This window comes from Papio anubis, chromosome 14 (genome assembly GCF_008728515.1).
Source record: "Papio anubis isolate 15944 chromosome 14, Panubis1.0, whole genome shotgun sequence".
Taxonomy (NCBI): domain Eukaryota; kingdom Metazoa; phylum Chordata; class Mammalia; order Primates; family Cercopithecidae; genus Papio; species Papio anubis.
This window is the reverse complement of record NC_044989.1, coordinates 47,119,952-47,135,722: the sequence shown is the minus strand read 5'-3', so window position 1 is coordinate 47,135,722 and position 15,771 is coordinate 47,119,952. Positions and strand designations below refer to the sequence as shown.

Sequence of the window (15,771 nt, the reverse complement as noted above, 5' to 3'; positions counted from 1 at the left end):
CCTAACCCCCAACGTGGTGGTATGGGAGGTGGGGCCTTGGGAGGTGATTGGGTCATGAAGGTGGAGCCCTCGTGAACGGGATTAGTGCCCTTATAAATGGAGGCCAGAGGTCTAGCTAGTTCTTTTTCCACTGTGTGAAGACACAGAGAAGTTGGCAGTCTGCAACCTGGAAGAGGCCCTCGCCAGAACCTGCCCATGCATGAAACACCCTGATCTTGAACTTCTAGCCTCCTGAACTGTGAAAAATAAATGCTTGTTGTATAAACCACCCAGCCGATGGTAGTCTGTTATGACAACCTGAAATACTATTTCCATTTTACAAAAGGAATTTGGGACACAGAGAGGTAAGGAACTGGTTCAAGAGCAGAACCAAGGCTTGAACCCAGAGATACTGACTCCAGAGTGGCCATTTTAGGAAGAGGTAGCAAGAAGGGGCAGAAATGAAGTTGGAGAACTAATCAAACATGGCCCAGAAGTTTGTCTGTTCTTAAGGATAGGATCCCCACTGAAACATTTGGTACAGATCTCATTTGGGAGGAAGCTCCAGGCAGGTAGCCCACCCCTATCCCCCGTGTTTGCAGACCTTGCTCTCTGAGCCATCCCAGGTGGGTTTTGGGTGGAGGGAGTGGTCTCTCCTGTCTTTTGGGGTCTCTGTTGAAAGAGATCATTAACCTCTCACCCAACTCTGATATATCCCAGGCAGCTCAGACCCAGCTAGTGTGGGAGGGGGTGGGGGCAGGGCCTGGCATCCCTCAGAATGTGGAGGGAAAGGTCTTCAGTAGCACACATGCTGGGAGTTTGAGCCAGCAGCTGTGATGGCAGCACTGCTGACTTGCAAAAGACATCTGTTGGCATGCAGGCGTTGTGAAGGAAAGCTTGTAATTGCAGCTATAAATCAAGTGCGGACAGAAGAAAAACTGTCAACCTCCTTGGAGTTATTTTGTAGAGTAGAGTAGAAAAATGCAGCTGTGATGTGATAGCTGGGTTGGCTGGATGTTGGCAGAGGAAGGACTCCTGGGGCCGTGGTGGAGGAGGGGGTCCCCTACCTCAGAAAGCATTGCTGTGCCCTTCACTTTCAGGATGACAAAACAGCCGGACTCCCAGAGGAAGAGGCCTCTTCACCATGGGGGCTGTCCTGGGAACAGCTGTGAACTAAGCCCAGTTTATCTTTAGCATCCTTGTTCTCTCTCTGGATTTGAGTTCTGGCTCTGTCACTTACAGCTCTGTGCCCTTTGGCAAGTCACTTAAAGAAAATAACTCTATGTATTGAGTTCCCGCTATCTGTTAGCTCCTGGGATTGGTCTTCTCAGCTGGAGTTTACCTTCTTCCTCACTAACAGAGACTGATTTTATTCGGGCTTCCACCTTCTCCCAGCCAGCCTCGGGCTTTAGCCCAGCTGGGGCCATCTCTAGCCCCTGAAGGTGGATCCCAGTTGGTTTCGAGCCAGTGAGAACCGTTCCACTTTTCTTACCTGTGACTGATTTAGGCATGGGCTTGTGACCCAATCCTGGCCAGTGAGAAGTCTGTAAGGGGTACTTTGGGAAGGTTTCTCATTTTATTCTCCTGAGATGCCCTGGATATTGTGCATGGAACCACTATAGGCATCCCGCTGCCAGCCTGAAGCTCACAGCAGCACTGAGGATGGCACCTGAGGCCTTGATGACGCCACTGAGCTTGCTCCTTTTCTGGAGCAAGGCTACCTGTGGTTTCTTGTTATAGGAGATAATAAATTTCTTACTGGTTAAGCCTCTTTGAGTTGGGTTTTCTGTTGATGGCAGTTAAAAACATCCCTACTGCTTCTTGCCTCACTGAGAAAGGGGCAGGAAAAACATGTTCTCTCTCCCACATTAGAGGATCCCATAGCTGGGTGGCTTGGTTTCTGAGGTGTCATTCTCTTATAGCTTTCACATAGCAAGCTGTCCCTGCCACCACTCAGGGTGCAAACACATCCCTTTGATGGCAAGATGGGTGGGCTCATGTAACAGCCATTTTGCCCTCCCAACACGCAGCCTGTTTTGCTGGATAAGGCCCATTGTGGCAGGTCTGTTCTCTCAGGCAGATGAAATGATCTGAGGAAGTGTTTGTTGCATAAATGTCTCTCACTGCTTGTTTTATGAGTTACTGGGTATGATGAGATATGTTACATGCAAGCTTGTGTTGGACAACATCGATGAATTATTAAGTATCCACTATCTAGTTTTGCCTTGGAATGTCTTGTGCTCCCTGAATATAAGATGAGGACTACAAACTCCACTGATCCCTGCTGGATATCTCTGACCTACTCATAATGAATGATGGGGACACTGCCCCATCTGGGACTCTCCCAGCTCAGCTTTTGCCTGAGGGAGGAACTGATTAATACGGGACTGATTAATGTGGGATACTTTCTGGTGTCAAAAAGAGGAAGATTAAAGGTCTATACCTTCTCCCTCTCCCCTCCACCCACTTCCAAGCCAGACAGCTGAGACCACTGAGATGCTTGTCCCATGTCCACCTGTGAGATGCTGAGTGGGAGGAGTGCAGCTGTGGTCAGAAAAAGTCCATTTCTGCCTAAGAGGACTCACAGCTTGCATCCCTTATTTGATAAACGCATCCTAAACAAGTAGGCTTCTGTTAAAACCCTGGAGGTCAAAGAATTCAAGCCAACAGCTCCCAGAGAGGATTAGGAAGACTGAAAATGGACTGTCCCCACTGCTGTCTACAATTAATTCCTTCTAGGGAGCTCTATAAGTCCTAGGCTGAATATGGGAGTTGTTGATGCCCTGGGGAGGTCAGGGCTACAGGAGCTCTGAGTCCAGCTAAGCCCCAGTGGGGTAAGAAAAATCTGTTCACTTCAGGGCCAGCCTCATCAGCTTGCAGACAGAAGTGGACCTCAGCCAGGAGAAGTCAGGGAGCTCTTTTGGACTTCACATGACCAGTCCTGTCGTCCTCATGAGGGCTTCATGTTGCTTAAGAAAATCGATCTTGTTTTCCTACAGGCAGTAGGTTCTTTCCCTGCTACCTTTAGCTAGAAGGAAACTCAGACCAGCAACTCAGACAGCAGCCTCTGGAATCTGCCTAGGTTCAAAACCTGGCTGCACCGTGACTATCTGTGTGTCCCTGGACTTTATGTGGCCACTCTGCAACTCGGCTTCTTGTCTGTGCAATGTGGAGATCACAGCATCCCTCATGGAGTGGCCAGGAGGGTGAAAGAAGGTGGCACAGAAGCCCATTCGGATCTGGCACATAGTTGTGAGCTCCCATGCGGGTCTCACAAAGCTGGGCTGTCTCCCAGGACTTGGTGACCTAGTTGCTTTGAGGTTTATCTGCCCCCACCCCATCTGTGAAACACACCTGCGTGCCTTGTGCTCGGAGCTCATTCCTGACTCTCATTCCGCCCTCATATGGGCTTTGTGAGAGGGTGGTCCTGTGTTAATGTTTCCATTTGAGCAATTTCCAGAGGTTAAGAAGGTTTGGGAGCAGCTGAGCATGTGTCCCCATAGCAACCCTGTGAAAGGGGGATGGGTATGTATTTAGAACCCCCCATGTGGTCCTGCCTGCAGTCCCCATGAGAATAGAGAACAGGCAGCACCTCCTAGTCTGCAAAACTAAGGTGTGGAGGGCCAGGGGCTGAGCAGGGAGGGGCCGACAGGAGGATGAGTTGGTGGACAGTCCTGGGGCACCAGAGCAAGGGCTCCAGCCGCAGACAGGGAGAGGGAGAAGGACTAGGGCAGGCAGCTCACAGCCTCACCTGTCTCATCCAGTAGAGAGGAAACTCACATACCTGTGAACCTAAGGCAAGAATACCGGGCAACAGATGTCACAAATGATGTCTCCCCAGGACTCTGGAGAAGAAGCGAGGGATGAGGGATATTAGGACAGCTCCCCAAGCTTTTATTCTTCTCAGAGCTGGGCCCTGGGTGCTTGGACCCATGTTGAGACGGAGTCCGGAGCTGGGGGAAGCACCCATCATACCCAGAAGGTCACGCTCTTGGTCTATCCTTTATCATGAGAGAACCTAGGGGTGAAGGGCACAGGAGACCCGGATATCTCTTCTCTGATGGAGCTTCAGCAGTTCAAAGGTGCTGCTTGCCCCCGTCTACCACCAGTCTGCCCCAACAGCCTCCCTGCCCCCAAGCTAGAGTAAGCTGTTTCGTTTGAAAAGTCTGCCTCTGGACTGGCTCTTTTTAGTCTAAAACAATACGACCATATCTGAAATAAATAAATAAATAAATAAAATAAAAGCTTGGGGAAAACAAATCAGCTGCAGTCCTACCAACCATGGTCCTTGTTCCCTTTTTCTCCCAATCTTGGTCCAGGTGCTGGCCTACCTTCACCATGCTGTTCTATGTCCTATTTGTGTCAGGAGCCTGGGTCACCCATCTGAAGATACGTTACCTCGGCTCCACACCCCTCCCAGATGTGCGAACACCCCTGTCTCTCCACGTTCGTCACCCTGCTCTGGACCTGGGAGGCTGGCCTGTCTTGAATGTACCCACTCACACCCCTGCCCTCTGGCCTTGGTGGGGTTTGGCCAGAGGGGAGCCCCAGCCAGAGACAATAAGGAGGAAGGAAGGAGGTTTGGGGATTCACTGTATCTGCTCGCTAGGGCTGCCATAACAGCATACCACAGGCTCAGGGGCTTAAACAACAGAAATGGATTCCTTTCGGTTCTGCCTTCTCCCTGTGTCCTCACACAGTCTCTCCTCTGTGTGTGTGTGTGACCCCGGTGTCTCTTAATATGTCTGGATTACCTCTTCTTCCAATGACACCAGTCAGATTGGATGAGGGCCTCAAATTTTAACTTAATCATTTCTGTCTAAGCTCATTTTCAAACATGGTCACATTATAAATTACTGGGGGCTACGGCTTCCACATATGGATTTTGGGGGAACGATTCAGCATAACATCACCTCCCTCCTTCCTCTTTGTGCGGTCACTGAGGGCCGGCTGTGTCCCATGACAGAAGGTCACAGCTTTGTCAGGCAGCGCCCCAGCTCCCTTAACCCCACTGCTTTCTCTCTTTCCCCACCTGCCCCCAGCCAGGTGGAATTAACGGTGCTGAGCTTTACCGCCTCTGAGGACTGCATGACCGACTGCATCTGGTTTCCCCCAAGCCTGCCCACACCATTGTAAAATGGTCCCTCTGTAACCCTGCTCACTCATCCACTCTGAGTGGTGCTGTCTCCTGCTGGCCCTGCCTGACACCTGGGTATGTTAGCCCTCCAGGCTGCTCTGAGGATTTCCATGAGGTGGGGCTGGGGGCCACTCCCAGTTCAGCTCTCCCTCGCTAGGAGATTCTGCCCTGGTCGCTTACTAAAGGCATGAGGATCAAGAGGGCCACGACCTTATGTGATAATAGATCTAATGACTAAAACACAACGTCCCGCACCTCCAAGACTCTGGCGTGAGGAATCCTCTGTGCACGCTCCTTCACAGACACCCGCTCGATGCCTGGATGTCCTACTGGGCAGCTCCTGTCTCCTCCAGCAGCCAGCCCCAACTCTCTCAAATTCCTGCTATTTCTTTTAATTTAATAGCCATCCCCCCACCGTCCCCTTCACATTTTGTGTTTCCTTTTATCCCGTCAGGGCCATTCCCTGGGGGCTTCACATTTCACACCAAAGAGGCCTCCTGGTACTGGGCCAAACAGATGCTCTCTAGGCAGACTCCACACCATCTTGTAAACCAACAATTCTCCTCCTTCCGCATTACGGCCTCTTTTTACCTCATATTCTACCATGACCCTCTTTCTATGTGTTGTGTAGTCTATGACATTTGGAAGAGGTAGCCTGCCTTTGTTTATCTGATCAGGCACCCTGTTGTTGGATATCTATGGCATTTATACTTTGTTAAACACATTTTTAGATCCAATTCCTCCTTTCTTCATTTCCCAGTTCTCAGGCATCGTGTATGGTTAAAATTAGGAGACGCTCAAAGTATGATTTCACAAATCACATGGTTTATTGCCCTACAAAGATGATATTTGTCCTAGGTTCACAATGCTTAAGGAGGGGGAGAGCAACATGAACAAATCTCACAGGGAATGCTCTGGGTAGACGGGGTGTATTAGTCACAGAGTGACTGAGTTCCAAAGTTACTAAAGTCTACTTGCTCAATTAGGATGCAAGCAGGCCTCGGTGGAGAGCGAAGGCTCATTAAAGTGTGGCGTGTCTCTTTTATAAGAGCAGCTCTTGGGAGAGAAGCCGTACAACACAACGGAGATTCACAAAGACACATACGGTCTGTCAATGCTAGAGGGCGGCACCAGTGTTGGCAGGCGAGGCTTCCAAGTTCAAAGGCTAGCAGGGTGGGGCCCTGTCGAAGAGAGGCTGACAGAGTGTAGCTTGCCACAGCCCAAGCTCTCAAAGTGTCTGTCAAACCCTTAGGTTTTCACATAGTTTGAAGTTCAGTGGTTGAGGTTGGTAGCTCATGCATACAATCTGATAAGGTGTGATGTCACATTCTTGATGGGGGAAGGATTACACTCCAAGTTCTTATCATAGAAAAACATGTCACTCACGTAGCAAGCTATGTTTGCATTTGGAATCATTTCCAAGCTCCATAATGTCAGGAATGCTGCAGTGGTCTGTGTATGTGGTTTCAGTCACCTTCCACATAGAAAGCTTTGACTTCCCCTGAGTTAATTTGAGCAGATGGTTATAGGTGGTTCTTGCTCAGGACCGTCGTTCAGAGGGACTCATGGAGACCAGAGATGCTCTCTTAAGACCTTGGAGCTCATCCGAAAGGGAACACCTCATGGGCCTGCTGAATGTGAAGTCCATGCTGAAGGAACCACGACAGGAGGAGCTGCGTCCCCAAACATTCTGATAGCTGCTCCTTGCTTTCCAGGCATTTCTGGGTAACATCCTACAACGTATGCAACAAGAAAATGAGCAATGAGAAGCCTTGTTGTGTTGAGCCTGACAAAGACCGAATTCCCCAAAGTCTGGCACAAACACCAGTCACGTGGCATCCTCTCAAAAAAAAGTGTTGAGTGGTCAAGGAAGTTTGGAAAACACTTTACCCACCATTAACGCATTTAGTGAAGTCTCAGAATCATGCATAAACTTTTTTTTTTGAGACAGAGTCTCACTCTGTCACCCAGGCTGGAGTACAATGGTGTGATCTCGGCTCACTGCAACCTCCGCCTCCTGTTCAACCAATTCTCCCACCTCAGGCTCCTGAGTAGCTGGGATTACAGGCATGTGCCACCACACTCAGCTAATTTTTGTTTTTGTTTTTGTTTTTGAGACAGAGTCTTGTTCTGTTGCCCAGGCTGGAGTGCAGTGGTGCAGTCTCGGCTCACTGCAACATCTTCCTCTTGGGTTCAAGCGATTCTCCTGCCTCAGCCTTCTGAGTAGCTGGGATTACAGGTGTGCACTACTATGCCCAGCTAATTTTTGTATTTTTAGTAGAGACAGGGTTTCACTACGTTTTCCAGGCTGGTCTTGAACTCCTGACCTCATGTGATTCACCTGCCTCAGCCTCCCAAAGTGCTGGGATGATAGGCGTGAGCCACTGAGCCCGGCCAATTTTTGTATTTTTAATAGAGATGGGGTTTTGCCATGTTGGCGAAGCTGGTCTCGAACTCCTGGCCTCAAGTGATCTGCCTGTTTTGGCCTCCCAAAGTTAAATATATTCATTTTAAAAATCCAATATTTCCCAAACTTATTAGACTTTTTAATGTATATAAAACACCAATTAACACCTCACAAAGCTCAAGATTCATGGAACAGACTTTAGCAAACATTGCCCTAAGACCCTAGAAGGCTCTTCTGAATAAAAAGAGAAAAACACGATTATCAAAGATGGTCCTTGCTTTACAATAATCCTTTGAAAATTGTTGATACAGATATGAGAGTTAACTAGAGTGTTGGATTAATGAGGCCACCCTCATCCTTCAGTTGGGCTAATCAGTGGTAGCCCTGCAGTATAGAGTAACACAGGAGAAAATACTAATTAGGTCAAGGAAGGCTTAAAGTCTTGAGCAACAGGCTGCATTTTTACTGCTACACAAATAAAGAAGACATTGGGAATATTTGGGACCTACTGTGACTCTTTTGAGAGAAAGTCAACAAGAAAGACTCGTAGTCTTCTCCAGACTTTTCCTTACCACTGTTTTTGAAGCCTGGCTCCTGAACTGGGGACAGGACAGGGGCTATGTTCTTAGATTCCCATCTAATAGGTCACCTGGCACTGTCATGCTTAGGCAGTGCAGAGGCAGCCTGGAGCACAGGCTCACCTTTCCAATTCTATTTATTTATTTATTTATTTATTTATTTATTTATTTATCTATTTTTGAGACAGAGTCTGGCTCTGTTGCCCAGGCTGGAGTGCAGTGGCAAGATCTCAGTTCACTGCAACCTCCACCTCTTGGGTTCAACCGATTCTCCTGCCTCAGCCTCCTAAGTAGCAGCTGGGACTACAGGCACCCACGATCATACTCAACTAATTTTTTGTATTTTCAGTAGAGATGTAGTTTCACCATGTTGGCCAGGCTGATCTCGAACTCCTGACCTCAAGTGATATACGCGCCTCGGCCTCCCAAAGTGCTGGGATTACAGGGTGAACCACCACGTCTGGCTCCAATTTTCTTTTATTCTTTTTTTTTTGAGGGGGGTGGTGGGGGGACGGAGTCTTGCTCTGTCACCCAGGCTGGAGTGCAGTGGCGCGATCTCCGCTCGCTACAAGCTCTGCCTCCTGGGTTCACGCCATTCTCCTGCCTCAGCCTCCCGTGTAGCTGGGACTACAGGCACCCGCCACCATGCCCGGCTAATTTTTTGTATTTTTAGTAGAGACGGGTTTCACTGTGTTAGCCAGGGTGGTCTCAATCTCCTGACCTCGTGATCCGCCCGCCTCAGCCTCCCAAAGTGCTGGGATTACAGGCGTGAGCCACTGCGCCCGGCCTGGTTCTAATTTTCTTCAGAATGAAGGTATGTGAAGCAGATTGTCCCAACTCTGTGCCATTTTAGTGCCTGCATTGCTTGAGATGGTTTTCCCAGGTGCGAAACAGGACACAGCAGGGTCATAAGCGCTGCAACCTACCTCCTTCCCTACCCTCCTACTCCCACCCTTATCCCTAGTTCCAGCCTTTCCCCGAGGTCAGGACCCTGCGGAGAGAGGCTGGTGAGGGTATTCAAGCTGTAGCTCCTGGAGGCAGAGGCTCAGGAACCACTAACTTCCCATCAACCCTGGAGCTGCAGCAGGGAGGTATTGACTGCTGCTAACAAGGGACTCACCTTAGAGAGACGGAGAGAAAAGGGAGGGGAGTAGGTGAGATACGAGGTCTGAAACAAAAAGGTCAAGAACTGGGGGTGTGTGGCTGGCCCGGGCACCCTGTTCATGCATTTCCAGGAGAGACCGACCTGAGGCGAGCACAGAACTTTCCCCAGCTTCCCACTGCAGCAATCCCTCAGTCACGGGTGGAAAGGCTGCCTGGCCGTGGGTGCTCAAGGATAGGCTTTTGAGTCACCTAGTAGGACTCCTCGCCCATGGGGCTGACCTTGTGCACACGGGCTTCCTTGTGAAGATGCTCGTTTAGCTGCAGGGAGTCGCACGGATGTGCAGGTGTCTCCGGTTCACAGCTGCAGAGTGAGAGGCAGGGGACAGCAGCAGCCCCAAGGAGGAGGGTTGCAAAGAAATCAGAGGAGGAGAGAAGATGCTCACAGCCAACAGGCTCTACACAGAGAGATAATGCAGCTTTTGGAGAGGGGCAGGGAGAGGGCACAATACTCTCAAGCCCGGTGGCATTATTCGAAGGACCTCATAAGAATAACAATAAAAACAATAATAAGAACCATGACAATGATAATGAGAACAATAACAAAATAATCATAATAGCTTCTGCCTCATTCATTTATTCAAGTAATATTTGTGGAGTCCCTACTGGGTGCCAGGCACATGCTGGGCACCCAGCATACAGGGAGGCAAGGTCCCTACCCTCCTGGCACTTACAGTCCAATGTGGAATCCAGTGAGCTTGCGAGGATTATACATAATCATGCACCATAATGGTGGTGACATTTATGAGACAGCCTCCCTGAAAGGACTGTGCTCTTCACCCGCGCTGCCTCGCTGAATCCCCACAACGAATCTCTGTGGCTAGTGCTTTTACAATTCTGTTTTGTAGTGGAAGAAGTGGAGGCTCAGGGACATGAAACCCCTTTCCTTCAGACATAAAGCCAGTATGTGACAGTGTGGACAGATATGGCCCGGAGTTACTAGCCCCCTTTCGGCAGCTCTTGGAGGGGAGGCTAAATTCTCACACAGAGGTGAGGAGAGCAGAACATGCCTGTGGAGGTCGGCAGGTCATGGGAGGCATCAAGCGGCCACACACAGAAGCCAGGCCCAGGCTCCAGGAATCTGGGGGTGAGGCTAAGACCATGGGGATGAATTGTGTCCAGGATGCTTTCAGCCTCCTTCTCTCACCTCCCCTTGGTGCTCAGGACCTGTTCTCTGCACCTCCACCCAATCTCCAGTAGATCCCCCCTAAGCTGTGGACTGACACAAGGGTTCTCCTGCCAGGGGGATTTGCATTCCACAGGAGATGCCTGAAGACTTTGTACACTGGTAAGCCAGAGAATGTTGGGTGTGACTGAAGTCTGGAAGTAGGAACCCGCTGGGCATTTGGGGTGGGGGGAGGGCAACCTGGTGGGGCAGGGTCCACGTGCATTGGGGAGAGAGAGAGGAAGATTGAAGGAAGATTGGGAATAACCTTAAGTGCCAGCATGAAGCCCTTGACTTTATCCTTTTGCCAGCAGAGCCATGGATGGCGTAGGCTGGACGCCCTGACAGCAGATCACTGGTACAATCCAGCTGGAGGCCTTGGGCCTCTAGGCCGGGCACGGCGTGGGAGAGTTGGGTTGGTGTCGGAGGGCTCTGGGCTGCCTGTAGGTGAATCCAAGGGCCTTCTCCTTGGAGGGGCCCACTCTCTCCCAAAGCCTGGCCCACTTCCCCAAGCTGCCCCCTTGTCAGCTCTGTGTAGCCGCCAGGCTTCCCTGCAGGGATTTGCTTTTCGCAAATAACAGAAAAGGGAGAAAAAAATCTCAAGCTCCCGGGACAGCGATAACTGGTTGTATCTGAAATTCAAGGGATTGACTAATAGCCCTCTAAGGATCAGGGTGACGTCAACACCTTGAATTACTCACCTGGTGTAAAATGGCCCCAGTCTCTCCAGCCCAGCAGCTGCTCATCATTGCTGCACAGTGGATTCATCTGAGGAACCAAAATACGTAGATAGATAGATAGATAGATAGATAGATAGATAGATAGATGCCTGGGCCCCATCTCCAGAGATCTCGATTGATTGGTCTGGGGTGCAGCTGGGATTGGGGTTTTAGCCTGTGCACAGGGCTGAGGACCATGGCCTCACAGACTTCTGCAGCGTGGTAGTCGGAGATGCCACCGAGGTTGGTCACAGCTCTTTCAAATCAAGGTACTTCCTGGAGGCCTCAGGGGCTGATTCTTGCTATATGAAGCGATTGTATTATTATGGTTCCTGAAATGCCCTGAGGTCCTGGGAGGAGAGTTCTGGATTCTCACCAGAACATTCTGAGACCTGACCTGAAAGGGCCCTGTCCTCAGCCTCCTGCCCTCTCCTCTCCATCGTGACTATTCTTTCCTGCCCTGACGTGGGATCCTTACTCCGTTTTGCCTCCCAAACCATTTATTTTGGACAATCATTAAAGATAAATGTTTAAAAAGTCATCTAAGAAAACATGTGTATCCCACTGGAAATTTCAAGGCAGTGAGTCATCACCCTCCTGGTCCCCCTCAAATTCCCATCTCTTATGTAAGGCTGAGTCATTTTTTTGTGAGGTCCGTGCATTACAGAAAAAAATTGGAAGGCTCTCAAGATGAGTGAGTGTGTGTGTGTGTGTGGGGGGGGGGGGCAGGATTGATTCATGTTATTTGCAGCTTTAGGGGACTGGTGGTATCCCTGAGTTAACATCAGAGATTCCTCATCCTCTGCACTCATTCTTTTTCTCTCTACTTCAATTTCCATCCAGCGATGTTTTTGCTCCAGAGTGCAAATGCAAGCCTTTGTCGTCCTGCTGTCCCAGCTCAGGACCACTGTCTGTCATGGGGCCTGAGGACAGGCAGGCCCATTGAGAGGGTGCTCCACTCCCCAGCGTGCACACCCTGAGCAGGCCCCAGAGCCCGAGAGGTGGATGAACTATGTCTTCGGGTCTAGCTTCCAGGTCTGGGTTCTGGTTATTTCTGATTTTCTCAGAAAAACACAGAGGCTATAGAGCAGGGTCCAAGAGAATAAAGAATTGCAGGTATTTCAAGGGAGCAAACTGAGGGAGCCCATTCTCTAGAGGAATGAGGTTGCTCTTTGGGAGTTTGACCATAAAATTGACACATAGAAATCAAAGCAGACAGAGGCCAAGCCATGCTAAAAGGAGACAGAATGGGACCCAGGCCAGTGGGACCCACATATCTAAAGGAAAAGATGCTGGTCAGAAGGGGTCAGGTCTGCAGCAGAGAAGTAGAAAAGAGCCAGTCCTAGGCACACGGCCACATCCACATCCCACACTGCCTGGGGACAGGGAGTCCAGTGTCCCCATTGGCAATGGCATGTCTCTGTTGGGGGGGGGTGCATGCCTCCCACTTTTGTAGCCTGAGATTTTCAATCATTTGCACTCAGTAAGGAAAGGTCCTGGTTCTGAGCCCAGAAGTCCAGGCCTGGCTCCTTAAGCACTGTGCCTACAGGAAAGGGAGGGACTGAATGTAGGGACGAGAGAGAGCAGCCAGCTGCTTGCCTCTTTTCTTGTGAATGAACAAATCCACTGTATTAGTCCGTTTTCATGCTGCTGATAAAGATGTACCTGAGAATGGGTATTCACAAAGGAAATTCACAAAGGAAAGAGGTTTAATGGACTTAACAGTTCCACATGGCTGGGGAAGCCTCACAATCATGGTGGAAGGCGAGGAGGAGCAAGTCACATCTTATGTGGATGGCAGCAGGCAAAGAGAGCTTGTGCGGGGAAACTCCCATTTTTAAAACCACCAGATCTCGTGAGATTCATTCACTATCATGAGAACAGTGCAGGAAAGAACTGCCCCCATAATTCAATCACCTCCCACCGGGTTCCTCCCGCGACACATGGGAATTGTGGAAGTTACAATTAAAGATGAGATTTGGGTAAGGACACAGCCAAACCGTATCATCCTTCTGGTTTGATACCGCGTGAGCTGATGTTGCATGAATTCCTCCCTTCGTCACCATGAGGTCACCTCTCATGGATGAAACGTAATCAGGAGAGAACCTGGAGGGGGTGAGGCCATCAGGTGAATACCATTCCGTGGGATCCACTGGCCTCCCCAGAGGTGTCCTTGGCTTCGCCAGAGGCCTCACCCCTTTCTTCTAACTTCCTGAGCTGTGCTGTCCAATATGGGGGTGGCCACTGGCCCCATGTGGTTGTCAAGCACTTGAAATGTGGTCAGTCTAAATTGGCATGTGGTACACAGGTCAAATACATATAGAATTCTGAAGACTTGGTGTGAAAAAAAAAATGAAGAATATCTCATTAATAATTATCTATACTGATTGTACATTGAAATAATATTGTGAATATACTGGATCAAATAAACAATATTATTAAAATTAATCTCACCTGTTTCTTTTTACCTTTGATCCTACCCAAAGGCCTGCCAGAATGAAAATAAAGAACAAAGACAACAAAAAAACAGCCGACAGTGACAGGATCTTGTGAGCCAAATATCAGGTGGGTGAGTGGTCACTGCACTCAACATTGTACTGGGCGAATAGTGTCCCTCTAAAACTCATGTCCACCTGGAACCTCAGCATGCGACTTTATTTGGAAATAGGGTCTTTGCAGACGTAATTAGATAAGATTGTACTGGGTTTGGCTGATTATAAATCCAGTATCTGTTCTCCAAGGCCACATAAAGACACAGAGACACACGCGGGAGGAAGAAGGCCTTGTGGTAATGAAGGCAGACGTGGGAATGATGCAGCTACAAGCCAGGGAAAGCCAGGGATTGCCAGCACCAAGCCAAGCTGGGAGGAGGCATGGAGGGGTGCTTCTTGTAAACAAAAAAGTATCTGAGTCAGATATCAATCAATCAATGTAGAGGTTTATTTTGCCAAGGTTAAGGACACACGCCCAGGAGACAGGTCTGTGCCTTTCTCCAAGGATGATTCTGAGGACCTCAGAAAAGGAGGTCCTCAGAGAAAAGCAGGCTCGAGGGGAAAGAGGTCACATAACTGAATCCATATGTTGCAAGAGAAAAGTAGGTAGGGGAATGGCCAATTATGTATTCCTTTCGAGTTCACTGTAAGATAAGGTGAACATTCAGTAGCTACTGTGGAGGTATTTTACTTTTTATCTGTCGCTATCTGCTCAGAAAAAAAAAAAAAAAAGAAGAAGGCAGCCTCTTCTATGACTCAGCTTCAGCTTAATATGTTTTTCTTTTGGCAGGGTGAATTAGAGTCCCAAGTTCGTTCTTTCTTTTCTTTCTTTCCTTCTTTCTTTCTTTCTTTTCTTTCTTTCTTTCTTTCTTTCTTTCTTTCTTTCTTTCTTTCTTTCTTTCTTTCTTTCTTTCGTTCGTTCTTGCTTGCTTCCTTTTTTTTTTTCTTTTTCTTTTTCAGGGTCTCACTCTGTCACCCAGGCTAGAGTGCAGTGGTGCAATCTCAGCTCACTGCAGTCTCAACCTTCTGGGCTCAAGTGATCCTCCCACCTCAGACTCCTAAGTAACCGGGATCACAGGTGCATACCACCATACCCAGCTAATTTTTGTATTTTTCATAGAGACAGGGTTTTGCTATGTTCCCCAGGCTGGTCTTGAACTCTTGAGCTCAAGCGATCCCCCTGCCTCGGCCTCCCAGAGTGTTGGGATTACATGCATGAGCCACCATGCCCGGCCTGGGCTCCCAAGTTTTTACTTTGCTTTCACATTCCCTGGAGTCTTCAGAGGGAGCATGGCTCTGTTGACACCATGATTTCTGACTTTTGGCCTCCAGAACTGTGGGACAATACATGTCTGTTGTTTAAAGCCACCCAGTTTGTGATAATTACAGCAGCCCTAGGAAGCAATACATTTAGTATGGAAAAACAATGTGAAATTTCTCATTAGTAACTTTTTATATGAATTAAATGATTGATTTGATAATATTCATTTGGGTTAATATAAAATATAGTATTAAAACGAATCTCACTTTTTTTTTACTTCTTACGAAATTATGGTGATTAAAAAACACTAGGTTGCATGGGTGACTCATTTATGGCTTGCTGTATATTTCTATTAGACAACGCTGTCCTAGAGTGTACCAAACAAGGGACTCTGAGGTTCCTGTGTGTGAGACCCTGTGCCTCTTCCTCTGGAAAAGAGATAGTGGAGAAGCTTTTAAAACAGAAGCCCCGGCAAGGCACAGTGGCTCACACCTGTAATCCTAGTACCCAGGCCAAGGTGGGTGGATCACTTGAAGTCAGAAGTTCAAGACCAGCCTGGCCAACATGGTGAAACCTCATCTCTACTATAAATACAAAAATTAGCTGGGCATGGTGGCAGGCGCCTGTAATCCAAGCTACTCGGGAGGCTGAGGCAGGAGAATCGCTTGAACCCAAAGGCAGAGGCTGCAGTGAGCTGAGATCACGCCACTGCACTCCAGCTTGGGTGACAGAGTGAGACTCTGTTTCAAAATAAATAAATAAATACATAAAAACATAAACAAACAAACAAAACAGAAGCCACACAAAGGCAGGAAAGGTTTCTCCACAAAGTCCAGCAGCAGTGTCCCCAAACACGAGGAAATATCAACATT

General features: G+C 48.7%; 1 protein-coding gene across 3 annotated transcripts in view; it reads right to left on the bottom strand.

Moving 5' to 3' along the window:
- Positions 1–5,919: 5,919 nt before the first annotated feature.
- SOCS5 (suppressor of cytokine signaling 5) overlaps positions 5,920–15,771 on the bottom strand; it is a 162,859-nt gene continuing 153,007 nt past the window's right edge. For all 3 annotated transcript variants that reach the window (XR_001894083.3, XR_004178391.1, XR_636384.3), the window contains exons 3-4: positions 11,129–11,195; positions 5,920–6,849 (exon numbers count right to left, since the gene is read on the bottom strand). The gene's annotated coding sequence lies outside the window, so the exon portion shown is untranslated. The remainder of the gene's footprint in view (positions 6,850–11,128; positions 11,196–15,771) is intronic.